This window comes from Pongo abelii, chromosome 16 (assembly GCF_028885655.2).
Source record: "Pongo abelii isolate AG06213 chromosome 16, NHGRI_mPonAbe1-v2.0_pri, whole genome shotgun sequence".
NCBI classification, from domain to species: Eukaryota; Metazoa; Chordata; class Mammalia; order Primates; family Hominidae; genus Pongo; species Pongo abelii.
In genome coordinates this window covers 65,642,310-65,656,550 of record NC_072001.2, presented here as the reverse complement: position 1 = coordinate 65,656,550, position 14,241 = coordinate 65,642,310, and the positions used below count along the sequence as shown (strand labels likewise).

The 14,241-nt window shown below is 41.1% G+C and overlaps 1 protein-coding gene across 4 annotated transcripts in view; it reads right to left on the bottom strand.

Moving 5' to 3' along the window:
- Positions 1–14,241, bottom strand: part of TLN2 (talin 2) — a 453,126-nt gene that overhangs the window by 245,694 nt on the left and 193,191 nt on the right. For all 4 annotated transcript variants that reach the window (XM_024232426.3, XM_024232425.3, XM_063716677.1 and 1 more), the window contains one exon: positions 10,393–10,453. The gene's annotated coding sequence lies outside the window, so the exon portion shown is untranslated. The remainder of the gene's footprint in view (positions 1–10,392; positions 10,454–14,241) is intronic.

Genomic DNA, 14,241 nt, shown 5'->3' with positions numbered 1-14,241 from the left:
TGCACAACCTCTGTGAGCTCTCCCATGAGTCCTGAACAGCCCTCCTCAAGACTTCATTCCAGGTGAGAGAAAACTAAACTTCTGTCCTGTATAACCCACTGTTGTTTTCAGTCTTTTCAACTACAAGCAGCAAAAACTCACATTAACTCAGCGGGAAATCTCACCTCCTCTTGGAAAGCTGCTCTACCCGCTCTAGCAATATCCCCTCCTTCCTCTCAACTTTCTTTCTGCTCATTTGTCATCTACCACAGACCCCTCGGCACTGCAGTGTTTTTGGAAACATGTAAACACAACAGAACAATGCCCAAGTCATTGTATCCTCCACGGTCAATTTGTATTTCCTTCCTAGTTTAGGGTATTGAATCCACCTCCTCTGAATCCAAACTTCTGAGAAGAGTGGCCAACACGGACAGCAAGTGCTCACTCCCAAGTTCACACAGCTCACCCTCTGTGCCGGCAACAACCTCTCCAAAGGGAAGGCAAACAAACCAAGCATCCGGACCACCTGGGTCACCAGAGCCAAAAGTTCTCCTGCAGGAGAGACTGAGTCACTCCTCATCCCTTAGAGATAAATAAACTGAAGAATATAGAACATATCTGGGAAATATTTAGGATCAGGTAAAAAGGCTTTGTAAACTTCACTGATGTTTGCCTCTCTTGATGAACGGTTGGGGTCTGCCTCAGATTTAAATTTTCCAAATAGATTTGTGCCACTAAATCATTTGTATCCAGGTTTCACTGGATTTGTAAAGCTGTGAAGATTACTGATCTTTGTATAATAGAGTAAAAGCTGTCACATACAGATTAGAAGTCTATTTGCTCAGCATTCTATCCCATCCTTACAACCAATCAATATAAAAAATTTCAAGTCAGAGTGAGATCACTGTAAGTTAATGGTAGGGTAACCTTGGACTGCTTATCACTATCAAGTTTAAATGTGGGACATCACCCTTGGTCATCACTGCAACCGGTTAAATATTGACTCCCCTCTATCCCTTAAGACTTGACCTCACTAAAGCCAAATGTCTCCTCCTTAAGTAACTGAGGCCCAGCTCTAAAGATGTTTCCTTTTATTCAATACCTGTTTGGGGGCATAAACATCATTGGCCAAGATGTTTGGAAAAGAAGCATATTTGCACGGAGACAGCACGTGTTAATGCCACCACCTCGGCCTGACACAGAGGTGACAAGGAGGAACTCCACCCACAGCCACCCAATCCTCAATGTGCTATTCCAGGGGAAAACAGAGAAGAATTCTTTGGTAACAGGTCTGTGGAAAGACTCCTGGTTCCATGGTCAAGGCTTCATCTAGTTCTGTCTAGTGAGGAGGAATGGGAGGGACACCAACACTGTGCACAGGTCCCACCGCCCAGGGCACCTGCCATCCATCCGGTCACTACCATAGGAGGTAACTCACAAATACCAGGATACTAAAAGATTTATTCAGACCACCATTCTGAATTTACTTTGAACACTTCTATTTTCTCTCCATTCCTGAGAGAAAATTCCATTTCTGTCAGGAATGGAGAGAAAACTTAATTATCTTTCTAAACTTTCTTCCAAAATAGCTACAAAAATATACGAGGCACTAAAAAATCCAATGTACTTGACTTACACACACACACTTCAGGCTCTGAGAAAATACAATAATGGTCACTGATAAAACACCTTTTCCCATTCACCAGCGGGGTTGGGTAAGAGGTCCAACTTCTCGCATCAAATTCACCAAGGGAACATCAAGCAGAGAAGGATGTTCCCCCGTCCACGCACAGCAGAATTATTTAGAATGAGCTCCTGGCCATAAGGCACACCCACGACAAGGACAAGGCTGGGAACGAGGCAGAGCTGACTCTACTAGAGCAGCAGTGATTTTCTGGGGGTAAAGACAGAGATCTGTGGAAGAATGTGTGCAAGACGTGGCAGAGACAGAGAAGTCTTTTCCCACCTATAAAACACAGCCGACCACCATGCTCTCAGCCTGCCCCAGGATCCAAGAAGCACTTCCCACTTACAGGAAATGTCTCAGAAGTCACCCACCCAGGGTCTAACTTCTTTGTGTGTGAAATGTCAGTGATAACATCTGTTCTACAAGGCTTGTGTGAGAATTTCAAGAGACACCAGGCTTCAAGGATGTAGGTGCCTAAGACATCAGGTCCTCAACAAATGATGGCAAATTTTATAGATCAGGCCACTGCCCCATCCAAGACACCACAGCCTGGGCTGATTCTCCAATACAGGTTGAGCATCCCTAATCTGAAAATCTGAAATCTGAAATGTTCCAAAGTCTGAAACTTTCTGAGTGCTGCCAAGACACCACAAGTGGAAAATTCCACACCTGAACTCATGTGACATGTCACAGTCAACATACAGTCAAAACTTTATTTCACACACAAAATTACTTTAAATGACGTATAAAATTACCTTCAGGCTATGTGTATCAGGTATATGTAAACCGTAAATAAACTTCATGTATAGACTTGGGTCCCATCCCAAAGACATCTCATTATGTATATGTAAATATTCCAAAATCTGGGAAAAAAAAAAAAAATGAAATCTGAAGCACTTCTGGACCCAAGCAGTCTGGATGAGGAATGCTCAAGCTGTAGTAATCACGAGCTTTCCTTGGCCACTAGCATTTGCTGAGCCCTGTGCAGCGTGCCTAGAGATCAACCTGTCCTGACCAAGGAGGGCGGGCTGTGAGAGCAAGACCTCCAGAAACAAAGCGGGCTCCTGAGAGAGACGATGGGGTGACTGAGAACCTAGAAGAACTGGAGGCTAGCTTCAAGACAGCTGCTGCAGTATAAAAGGGGAATCCATTTAAACATACTCCACTGAGGGGCAAAAGGGTGAGGACTTCAGGCTCTGAGGATTAGAATCCCACTCTACAACTAGGTTCCGATGGGAACAGCATCTACTTAATCATAATAGAGGAAATACCACTTATTGGTTTTTAACATTCAGAATCTAGAGATAAAATCATGGAAACCTTTACTGAGTGAGACTGAAGAACAGAATATAGGTATTACAGACCCTGAGAACATAAAATTAAAGGTACAGCTGCCTGAAATTGAGGGGTTGGACTGGGAGCCTGTTGGTGGGAGACAAGAAATAGTGTGTCTAGGAGACAGAAAAAGAAAAAGGCTGGCTGCCTGTGTCATCTGAGGGTGCAGAGGGGAACAGCAGGACTGAAAGCAAGAATCAGCTCTAGGGAGGCAGGGAGATGGGGATGGTTAGAGAGAACTAACAGCATGATCTGCCATCCCAACAAGCCACCATGAAACAACCTTTAAGACTGACAAAGTGAGGAGCTGAGTTGCAAGCACCATGTTTATACATGTGGAAGCCACCGTAAAAGAAGGAAAAACGATCTACAGGAAAAAAAGTAGTTGCTCTAAGAAGTAGAAATAAGTGAAGGAAGGCAAGATGCTGTTGCTTTTCACTCTAAGCTTTTCTGTAATGTTTCCTACTTTTAGCCATTTGCATGCAATACTTTGACTTAAAATTCATAATTATTATTATTATTTTTTTTTTTTGAGACAGCGTCTTGCTCTGTTGCCCAGGCTGCTGGAGTGCAGTGGCACGATCTCAGCTCACTGCAACCTCTACCTCCCAAGTTCAAGCCATTCGTGTGCCTCGGCCTCCAGAGTAGCTGGAACTGCAGGCACGCACCATCACGCCTGGCTAGTTTTGGTATTTTTAGTAGAGACGGGGTTTTGCCATGTTGGCCAGGCTGGTCTCGAACTCCTGACCTCAGGTGATCCACCCACCTTGGCCTCCCAAACTGCTGAGATTACAGTCATGAGCCACTGCACCCGGCTTTATAATGACTAAATCAAGCTAGTTAACATATGTATTACCTCACGTATTTTTTTTGTGATGAGAACGCTTAAAATCTACTCTGAGCAATTTTCAAGAATACTTTTTTTTTTTTTTTGAGATGGAGTCTCGCTCTGTCGCCCAGGCTGGAGTGCAGTGGCATGATCTCGGCTCACTGCAAGCTCCGCCTCCTGGGTTCACGCCATTCTCCTGCCTCAGCCTCCCGAGTAGCTGGGACTACAGGCGCCCACCACCGCGCCCGGCTAATTTTTTTGTATTTTTTAGTAGAGACGGGGTTTCACCGTGGTCTCGATCTCCTGACGTTGTGATCTACCTGCCTCGGCCTCCCAAAGTGCTGAGATTACAGGCGTGAGCCACCACGCCTGGCCAAGAATACATTATTAACTGGAGTCACCATGCTGTGCAACAGAGCTCTTGAACTTATTCTTTTTATCCTTTGAACAACATCTCCCCAGCACCGGTAACCACCTCTCTCTACTTTTCTGAGTTCAACTTTTTTAGATTCCACATGTAACTAAGAACATTGGTATTTGTCTTTCTATGCCTACCTTATTTCACTTAATGTAATGCTCTCCAGGTTCATCCATGTTGCTACAAATGACAATTTCCTTGAAGGCTGAATAGTATTTCACTGTGTATGTATACCACATTTTCCTTATCTATTCATCCAATGATGGACACTTATGTTGATTCCATATCCCAGCTACTGTGAACACTGCTGCAATGAACATGGGAGTGTAGACATCTCTTCAACATGTTGGATTAAGGGCATATAGAAGTTCTATTTTTAATTTTTTGAGGAGTCTCTGTTTTCCATTATGACCATATTAACTTACATTCTTTCCAGTGATGTACAAGCATTCCCTTTTCTCCACATCCTCCCCAACACTTGTTATCTTTCATCCTTTTTTTTTTTGAGATGGAGTCTACACCCAGGCTGGAGTGCAATGGCGCTATCTCAGCTCACTGCAACCTCTACCTCCTAAGTTCAAGCAATTCTCCTGCCTCAGCCTCCCAAGTAGCTGGGATTACAGGCACCCACCACCACGCCTGGCTAATTTTTGTATTTTCAGTAGAGACGGGGTTTCACCACGTGGCGAAGCTGGTCTCAAACTCCTGACCTCAAGTGATCCCCCCCCTCAGCCTCCCAAAGTGCTGGGATACAGGCGTGAGCCACCACACCCAGCCCATCTTTCATTGTTTTGATGATAGCCATCCTAACAAGTGTGAGGTACTATCTCATTGTGGTTTTAATTTTCACTTCCCTGATGATTAGTAATGTTGAGTATTTTTTCATATACTTGTTGGCCATTTGTGTATCTTCTTTTGAGAAATGTCTATTCAGATTCTTCGCTCATTTTTAATAGGGTTATTTGTTTTCTTACTATTGTTTGAGTTCTTCATATATTTTGCATAGTAACCCCTTATCAGATGCATGATTTACAAACACTTTCTCCCATTCTGCAGGCTGTCTCCTCACTCTTGTTTCCTAACCTTTGCAGAAGCTTTAGTTTGATGTAATCCCATTTGTCTATTTCTGTTTTCATTGCCTGCACTTTTGTGTTTATATCCAAAAACATCCTTGCCCAGACCAATGTCACAGAGCTTTTCCCTTATGTTTTCTTTTAACAGTTTTACTGTTTCAGGTCTTACATAGATGTCTTTCACCCATTTTGAGATGATTTTTGTATATGATGTGAGATATGGTCTAATTTCATTTTTCTGCACGTGGATATCCAGTTGTCCCAACACTATTTATTGAAGAGACTGCCCTTTCCCCATTGTGGGTTCTTGGCACCTTTGTCAAAAATCAATTGAGGTGGGCAAGATGGGCATGGTGGCTACGTCTGTAATCCCAGCACTTTGAGAGGCTGAGGTGGGAGGATCACTTGAGCCTAGGAGTTTGAAACCAGCCTAGGCAACATAGGGAGACCCTCTCTTTCCACAAAAATTAAAAATTAGCTGGGCATGGTGGCACACGCCTGTAGTACTAGCTACTGAGGAGGCTACAGTGAAAGGATCACTTGTGCCTAGGAGGTCAAGGCTGCAGTGAGTCATGACTCACCACAGCACTCCAGCCTGGGTATCAGAGAGAGATCCTGTCTCCAAAACAAACAAATAACAATAAAAATCAATTGATCATAACTGTGTGGATTTATTTCTGGGCTCTCTATCCTGTTCCACTGGTCTGTGTGTCTGTTTTTATACCAGTACCCATGCTGTTTCAATCACTATCACTTTGCAGCATATTTTGAGGTAAGGTAGTGTAATGCTTCCACAGTTTGGTTCTTTTTGCTCTACATTGCTTTGGCTATTCAGGGTCTTTTGTGGTTTCATACAGATGTTTCTTATTTTTAGCCATTTGCATACAATATTTTGACTTACATTTTTTAAATAAAAGATCCTCCATAAGATTATTGTTTAGATCACAGCAGCAGGATTTTCCTCAACGTTTATCAGGCTTTATAGTGGTGTGTTGACAGCACTGCAGCTGGCCTTACATGTGTTTATTTTAATCTTGGTAAAGTCATGTTTACACTCTATAAGTAGTACACTAGTTATTTTATGGATTTGGAAAGCTGTCCAATTCTGATTTGTTGTAAACAGAATAGAATGGCTTTAATGGCCATTTTAGATCTTCACAGTATGGAATTTCGCAGCTAAAAAAGAAAAGTGATTGTTTTTAAAGGTTCAAGTTCTACAGAAAAATACTCAATTGCAGATAAATGTATTCTAGAATCATCGAGTCCATGAAATCCAATCAATTCTTACACAGAAAAGTCTCAAATCTTGAGTTCTCCAGGAGGGCTTCTTAATGTGGAAAGAAATTAACTGATGAACATAATTAGCCAAAAAATGCAAGGAAACAGCATACCCTATTATACCATGGATTAGTAAGTTTAATTATGAAAAATAGCCTGGAAATTGTTATTGTTGTTCTGAAACATTTACTAAGCACAAACAGCAGAGTGAGGAGCGCAGCCGAGGTCCAGGAATCTTGACTGACAGTGCTAAGGAGGACTCTCAGTCACTCAGGGAGCCTGCAGGTGGGAGAGCAAATGATGCCTGCAGTCATCAAGAAGCATAATCCAAAGAATCAGCTAATGGAGGGTGGCAGGAAGACAAAAGTGCATAACAGGTTACATTTTTAATGAAGTAAAGGAAGCATGGAACAACTTCTCTTCACTGACGTCATAGCCCTTAAATGACTGGTACAGAATGACAAAGAACTGCAAAGATCCTCCTTTGAACTTCACAGATTCAACAATTCTCCCTAAACAGCAGTGGGAACTAAAAATTCCCTGAGAGCCAAAAACAATATTTTTCATTACAAATAGATTTTAAAATATTTTTCTTACAAGCCTTCAGGGAACACAGAGATAAGGTCAGAATATTGCATTTAATCTCAAATCCAGAATATATCACAAGTCATTACGTAAAATGCTAAACAAATCATTTATCATTCCCCTACCCCATCTATCAATCTCTCTTTTCTCACATGCATACACATCCATGAACACATGTAACTCTTTAAAGCATCACGTTTATTCCTGCAAAGCGTGGCCGTCTCAAATTCTCAATTGCTCATCCCTACAAGATCTCATCCAGAATGTCTTAGCCCTATGAAAGACTCAAGAACATGATTGATTGGTTACATTGTTCATTCATTAACTTTTATTCAGACTTGGACTGGTCCACATCACTTAAAGCAATTCTCCTTCCTCTGGTTTATGTCAAAATAAAAGCTCCTGCTAGCATTTATTCAGACTTTATATACTTTCAGACATGTTAGGACTTCGGGTAATCTCTCATATTACTATACATTTAAAACAAATGTTTCTGTTGTTGTTCAATACAGCTTTTTCCTAAAAAGGGAAGAGAATAAATATTCCCGGGTAGAGGAAACCCATGTGAAGCATACCAATTAGGCAGTAAACCAAGAGTTGACACAACAGAAAACAACTAGGTAAGTCTGTCAAATTTCATTTACGTTTCCCAGAAAATCAGAATGTTAAGACAAATGAAAGCCAGAAATCACTAAGGGAGAATTCCAAAGGACTGAACCACCACATTCCAATCAACGCAGAGTACACGTAACTTCTCTCAGAAGCAGCTAGGATTGTGCAGGCTTCTTGGAACAGGTATTGCTGCTCTTCCCCACATCATTTTACTGTGCTAAATAATTCAGTCCTTTATTCCCTCTGTCTTCCTCTCACCCTCCTCCTTATACACATCCCCATACCCCAAGGAGAAGTAAACAGAAAGCACAGTTTTCCATTTCCCACAGATGACGGCTTAAGAATCCACCCGGAACACCCCTTTCAGATCTGAAGTCTTGGTAAAGGCATAGATCTGATGTGTTTCCTGGCCACTGTGCCCCAGGTCTTTTAGCCAGATCAGACCACTCAGCACTCTCTGGGAGTCCTCAAAGGACAATATCTACCCCTGGATTCTCAGACGGTCCTCTGTTCAGGCAAGCTCTTCTCCATCCTGAGCACACCTGATCCCACTGCCATCAGCTCGGAACTCTGAGCTGTGCCCTCGACCTCCACACCCAGCCTGGAGCTCCTCACGCCCAAGGTATGCAGTGGTCTCCTTGGAGTCCGGTATTCTACCCGCCTCACCCCTGGCTCTCAGCATCCCCACATGCCAGTCAGATACTTATCTGTCAGATCACACCTGGCCAGAGGCTGCCCCACAATGGTGGGAAGGAAGGAGTCTGTACACTTCCATCAGGTACTTAAAACTGTCAAGTTTTGTCCTTACCTTGACCATGGTGTAACTCAAAGCTAAACCGGATATTTGCATAAATGGGCCATTTTTACTCAAGGTTCCCAATAGAATCCCTTCTGTTTGGCCCTCTGACCTCTCTAGTTTGACCATGCCAGCTGTCTCAGCATTTTCTGGAAACAGGCAATGTACAGGTAAAGTACCTTTCTTTCCTGCTTCACAGGAATGATACAGTCTTAGAGGCAGAACAGCCCTCAGCAGTCATGTGCCCCAGTATTTCCCAAACACCAGTTCTCAGACCAATTTTGGTTAGTCTATGGCTGCTAGTCACTGGACTACAGAGAAATGAGGAAGACATAGGAAATAAACAGCATTTTCATAATGCTAAATACGTACAATCTAAGGACAAGTTTAGGAATAATCCTATTCTTTTAGTATTATTTTCTCTTTGGCAAAATTATATTAGTAGATGGTAGTTATTTTGTGAAAATAAATCTTTGATTATTAAAAATTCCACACACAAAATACAAAGAACAGTATGTAAATATATAGTGAACCCTCATTCACCTATCCAGCTTTAATCATCAACTTTCTTTATATATAGCCAAAAAAAAAATAGAAATAGGTCCTGACATTTTTTTTCCTATTCCACAAAATTTTAAAGTAGAGGCATGACCAGGTTAGACCAATCTACATAATTTACAAATGAAGAGAAGGAAACAAAGATTAACTAACCTGTCCCAAGTTCTGCAGCTGGTCAGGAACAGAAATGATACATCCTGGTGTGCCATGATACAGCTACCGAGTAAGAGCATCACCTAAGACCCGCAGAAGAACCCTGTGTCTCTGCCCAGGATACTTCATATACACTACTTGGGATCACACAACCCCCCCAAGGACAACCAAAAATGAAAAACAATAATCTACAACCAAAGTTTACTTTATCTCATGCTAGAACAATTGCTTCCCAACCATGGAGGGCTCCAGAAACCACCAACCAGTTTCAGTTCAAAGACTACTAGAGATATCAATGACAGACTAGATAAAGAAAATGTGGTACATATACACCGTGGGATACGATGTAGCCATAAAAAATAACAAGATCATGTCCTTTGCAGGAAGATGGATGGGGCTGGAGGCCATTAGTCTCAGCAAACTAATACAGGAACAGAAAACCAAATACCACATATTCTCACTTACAAATGTGAGCTAAATGATGAGAACACACGGAAACAATGGGGAAGAGAGGAGAACAACACACACTGGGGCCTACTGGGGCGTGGAGGTTGGGAAGAAGGAGAGGATCAGGAAAAATAACTAATGGATACTAGACTTAATACCTGGGTGATGAAATAATCTGTACAATGAACTCCCATGACACAAGTTTACCTACGAAACAAACCTGGCCAGGAACCCTGAACTTAAAATAAAAGTTTAAAAAAAAAAGACCACTAGAAGTTTCTACATTAATTCCTTACACAGCACTTACCCCCTCATATCACACTAAGAAAAGATTTATGAAGCAAACCAGTGTGAATGAATGAGAATTCACACTATAAGGTCCAATATGATTAAAAAAAAAAAACCCAGCTACTCGGCTCCTCCTCTGGGCCCCAACCATCACCTCACCAAGCTACCAGGAGGAAAAAGCAGACAGGAATGGGAATATTAGGACCGGGCACTGTTCACACCTGCCTTGCAAAACCACAGTGAAGATGAAATGAGACAGCATAACAGACAGCAGTTTTAACACTTTATAAAACTATACCAATGCACGGGGTTGGCCAATTGATAAGAATAAAGTATCTCTGCGAAAGGACTTACCTTAAATAGAGCAGATTTCCCTGAAGATATCCCGAAGCATGTGAGAAGCCTCCTGCAGCACCTAAAATCATAATAAAAATCATCAGCATCAAGTAATGTTTTTGAAAAAGAATCTCAATCTATACATTTGGTCATTTCCCCCACACTAAGCATGGAAGGAAATAACTCAGGAAACAATGAAATTTCCGCCACAACACATGGGCTGGGAATTTTCTTTACCCACAGGGAATTCAGGTCCCAAGACACTTATTTTGAAGACCAAAATTATGTTACTGCTGGCAGAGAGACAAAACGCATTTTCTTCTTCCTTGTGGTAGGAATGCTTTAATGGCTTTGAATTTAAACAAAAACCAAATACAGACATCCACCTCCCTCAATGTCGAAAACAAAAATCTCGGGCACTGCACTCTGCTTCTTTTTAAAATTAGTTTACATGAGGTGCTCTTGTCTTCTTTTTTTCCTATTTAGCTCCTCTAACACATCTGCGAAGTGGTCCCTTCTTGATTTTGCTGTTCCCATGTGGCTCCTGGTTCTCTAAGGCGCTGGGAACTTGCTCCGTGTAAACCCAATTTGAAGCAGAAAAGCACTATAATCAATTGTAGAAATCAACAAAATGGCCTAGCCACGGTTAAGGAACAGGCGCCTGTGTGAGAACACACACACGTTATCTACGAAACAGAATAAACAACCAGATACAGAACGAAGGATTCATATGAAACAGTCCCCAGTACGTGCAATCAAATCTGGGTGGGTATGACAGACTAGTTAACAAATGGTGGTGTTTAGCATTTAGGAGAAGAAAACTCTACATCTTTCTCTCTCCCTACTTATGGAAGAATAAACTCAAAATAAAAGCAAATGAGTACCAGTACTCATTTACTAGTTTGTTATTTTATTTTTTGACAAAAGTATCATTGTTTTTAAAATTCTGTTCTATTTTTGCCATTCAAAAATTTTAGATTAAAAAAATTGTTACTAGCTACATGTCTCAGTCCTTTATAGCTGCATATTTTGGTGTCATTCTTAAAAAGGCCTTCATATATATATATATATACATATATATATATATATATATTTTTTTTTTTTTTAAGATGGAGTCTCATTCTTGTTGCCCAGGCTGGGAAATGGTGCCACCTCGGCTCACTGTAATCTCCGCCTCCCAGGTCCAAGCAATTCTCCTGCTTCAGCCTCCCGTGTAGCTAGGGAGGTGCCCATCACCACACCCAGCTAATTTTTGTATTTTTAGTAGAGACAGGGTTTTACTATGTTGGCCAGGCTGGTCTCGAACTCCTGACCTCAGGTGATCCATCCACCTGGTTCTCCCAAAGTGCTGGGATTACACGCGTGAGCCGCTGCACCCTTATTTCTTTATAGTAACAAAAACAGACTACGGTAGTCTTAAAAATAAACAAGAAAATTAATATTCTCTTCAAAATGGATAAAGCAAATTAACAAATTTTTCATAAGTCTTAAAATATAACAGCAAGAAACATACGAAAAGATAGCAACTATACTAACAATAAAAATGTGTAATTTTAGGCCGGGCGCGGTGGCTCACGCCTGTAATCCCAGCACTTTGGGAGGTGAAGGCGGGTGGATCACGAGGTCAGGATATCGAGACCATCCTGGCTAACACGGTGAAACCCTGTCTCTACTAAAAATACAAAAAATTAGCCAGACGTGGTGGTGGGCGCCTGTAGTCCCAGCTACTTTGGGGGCTGAGGCAGGAGAATAGCGTGAACCCGGGAGGCGGAGCTTGCAGTGAGCCGAGATGACGCCACTGCACTCCAGCCTGGACTGCAGAGCGAGACTCCATCTCAAAAAAAAAAAAAGTAATTTTAGAAAATGGAGACCTTATTTGTACCTATCAGATTGGTAAAGATGACAAAGACTGACAATAAATAACCAATGTTATAGGCACTTTCATGAATGGAATATAAATTGCAGATGTCATTCTACAGCCACCTGGGAGATTATGTCAGCGTATAAGATGGCATGCCCTTTGATTCAGCAATCCTACTTCTAAGAATTCACTCCAGGTAGATAATTATGGAAGCAGGGAGATGGATACACATGGCATTGTTTATAATTATGAAAGGAGGAGGATAAATGCCCCTAAAAGCCCACAGATATGAGACATGTTGAGTAAAGCACATAGACATTGAAAACAATGTTGGAGGTCTACATTTATTGATATGAAAAGACATCCATTATATACTTCTGAGTGAATAAAATAGGTAAATGACCACATGCAGTATAATTCATTTGTGCGTGTGTATTCTTGGATGTCCAGAGAGATGTCTAGAAGGATGTTTATCAAAATAGTTATGATTCAGGTTATCAAAATGTTAGATGATTTTTACTTCTTATACTGTTTGAATTTCATAAAATGGGCAATCATTATTTTTCTAAAGAATACAATGGAGCTACTTAACTTTTAAAATCTCACGTTGAAGTTAAGGAATATACGACATCAATGCCCACTCTCTATCATAATTTTTCCTCCCTGACTTTACTGACATTCGTGCACACATGTGCTCTTAGTGAACACTGAGTAGGGAGTTATCTTCCTCAAATCAGCTGCCATTCATTTCCAAGGGTCATGTCACCCCTGCCTTTGGGTCCCTAAGATACTCTATATCCTTCTTATAAATCTTCCTTTTCACTTATGCTAGCTAGAGTGAGTGTGTTACTCTGACCAACGGAATCCCGTCTATATTTTTCTTTTCCATCTATCTTCTCAATCATCCCACAGCATTTGAAAACACAATAATCCTGTAGTCATAAGAATGAAGATTTACCACACAATTTCAACTAATGTTTATGTACTACAGCTAAAGTAACTGAAGAAGCTCAACGCTGCTATGAAAATAGGCAAAAAAAACTATCTCAAGAGACAGGTAGATTCATTCCTGACTAACAAGGGAATTGATGAAGAGATTTTCTGAAGAAGAATAAAAACAAAGGAGACATAATTGTACAGATGGGCCATTCCTTGTGGTTAAAATACTTTCCATTACAGTATGTGTAACCACTTCACAGATTTATTTTTATTGGGTTATATTTATATATGAAATAATTTTTTCTATGGAGATTATAAAATACAGAAATGTATCCCCATAATGGGCCCATAATGTTAACTTTATCTCTAGCAAACAAATTTATTCTTCTCATTTTGCTTTATTTGTAAAAGTTTAGGAGTCCCATGTAATACATGTATCTTCATAACGGCATAATTATAAACTTGGCTAAAAAGTCATAATTCCTTGTAGATGCACAAATCTTTTTATAGGTATGTTGGATATAAAGTACAAATCTAATTAACCCCCGTCATCTGCTGGCAGCTCCTTCTTCCCTACACAATTTCCCTAGAAGTTAGACAAAGGACAAGAACCACTCTCCAATTTCAGAGATGAGCAATCATCAGACTTAACTTAGATTAAGTATGTGTGACTCCAAAGTACAACACACCCCCTCCCACAACACATGGGCCACCCAATGTGAATTGCTGGCCTCTCTGTTCTGACCCCCTTTAGTGCTAAACAAGTCCACATTTGCGATGGAGATGCATCAGGATTTAAGAGACAAAACGTTGCATTTAGGGAAAGCAACAGCACAGCAGTTAAGAGAAAGGAGTCCAATGCTGGTTGGATCATTTACTAGTCATCCGGCTTGGTGTGCCTTAACCTCTCTGTACCTCAGTTTCCTCTTCTGTAATAATGCCAAGGGCAGCTGTGAGGATTAAAGGAGATAATGTATCTGATGCAATCAGCAATGCTCAATAGTCACTGAGCTCCCTTGAGCTCCAGCTTAGGGGTTGCCATGATGGAAACAGCTCATGCTAGAAAC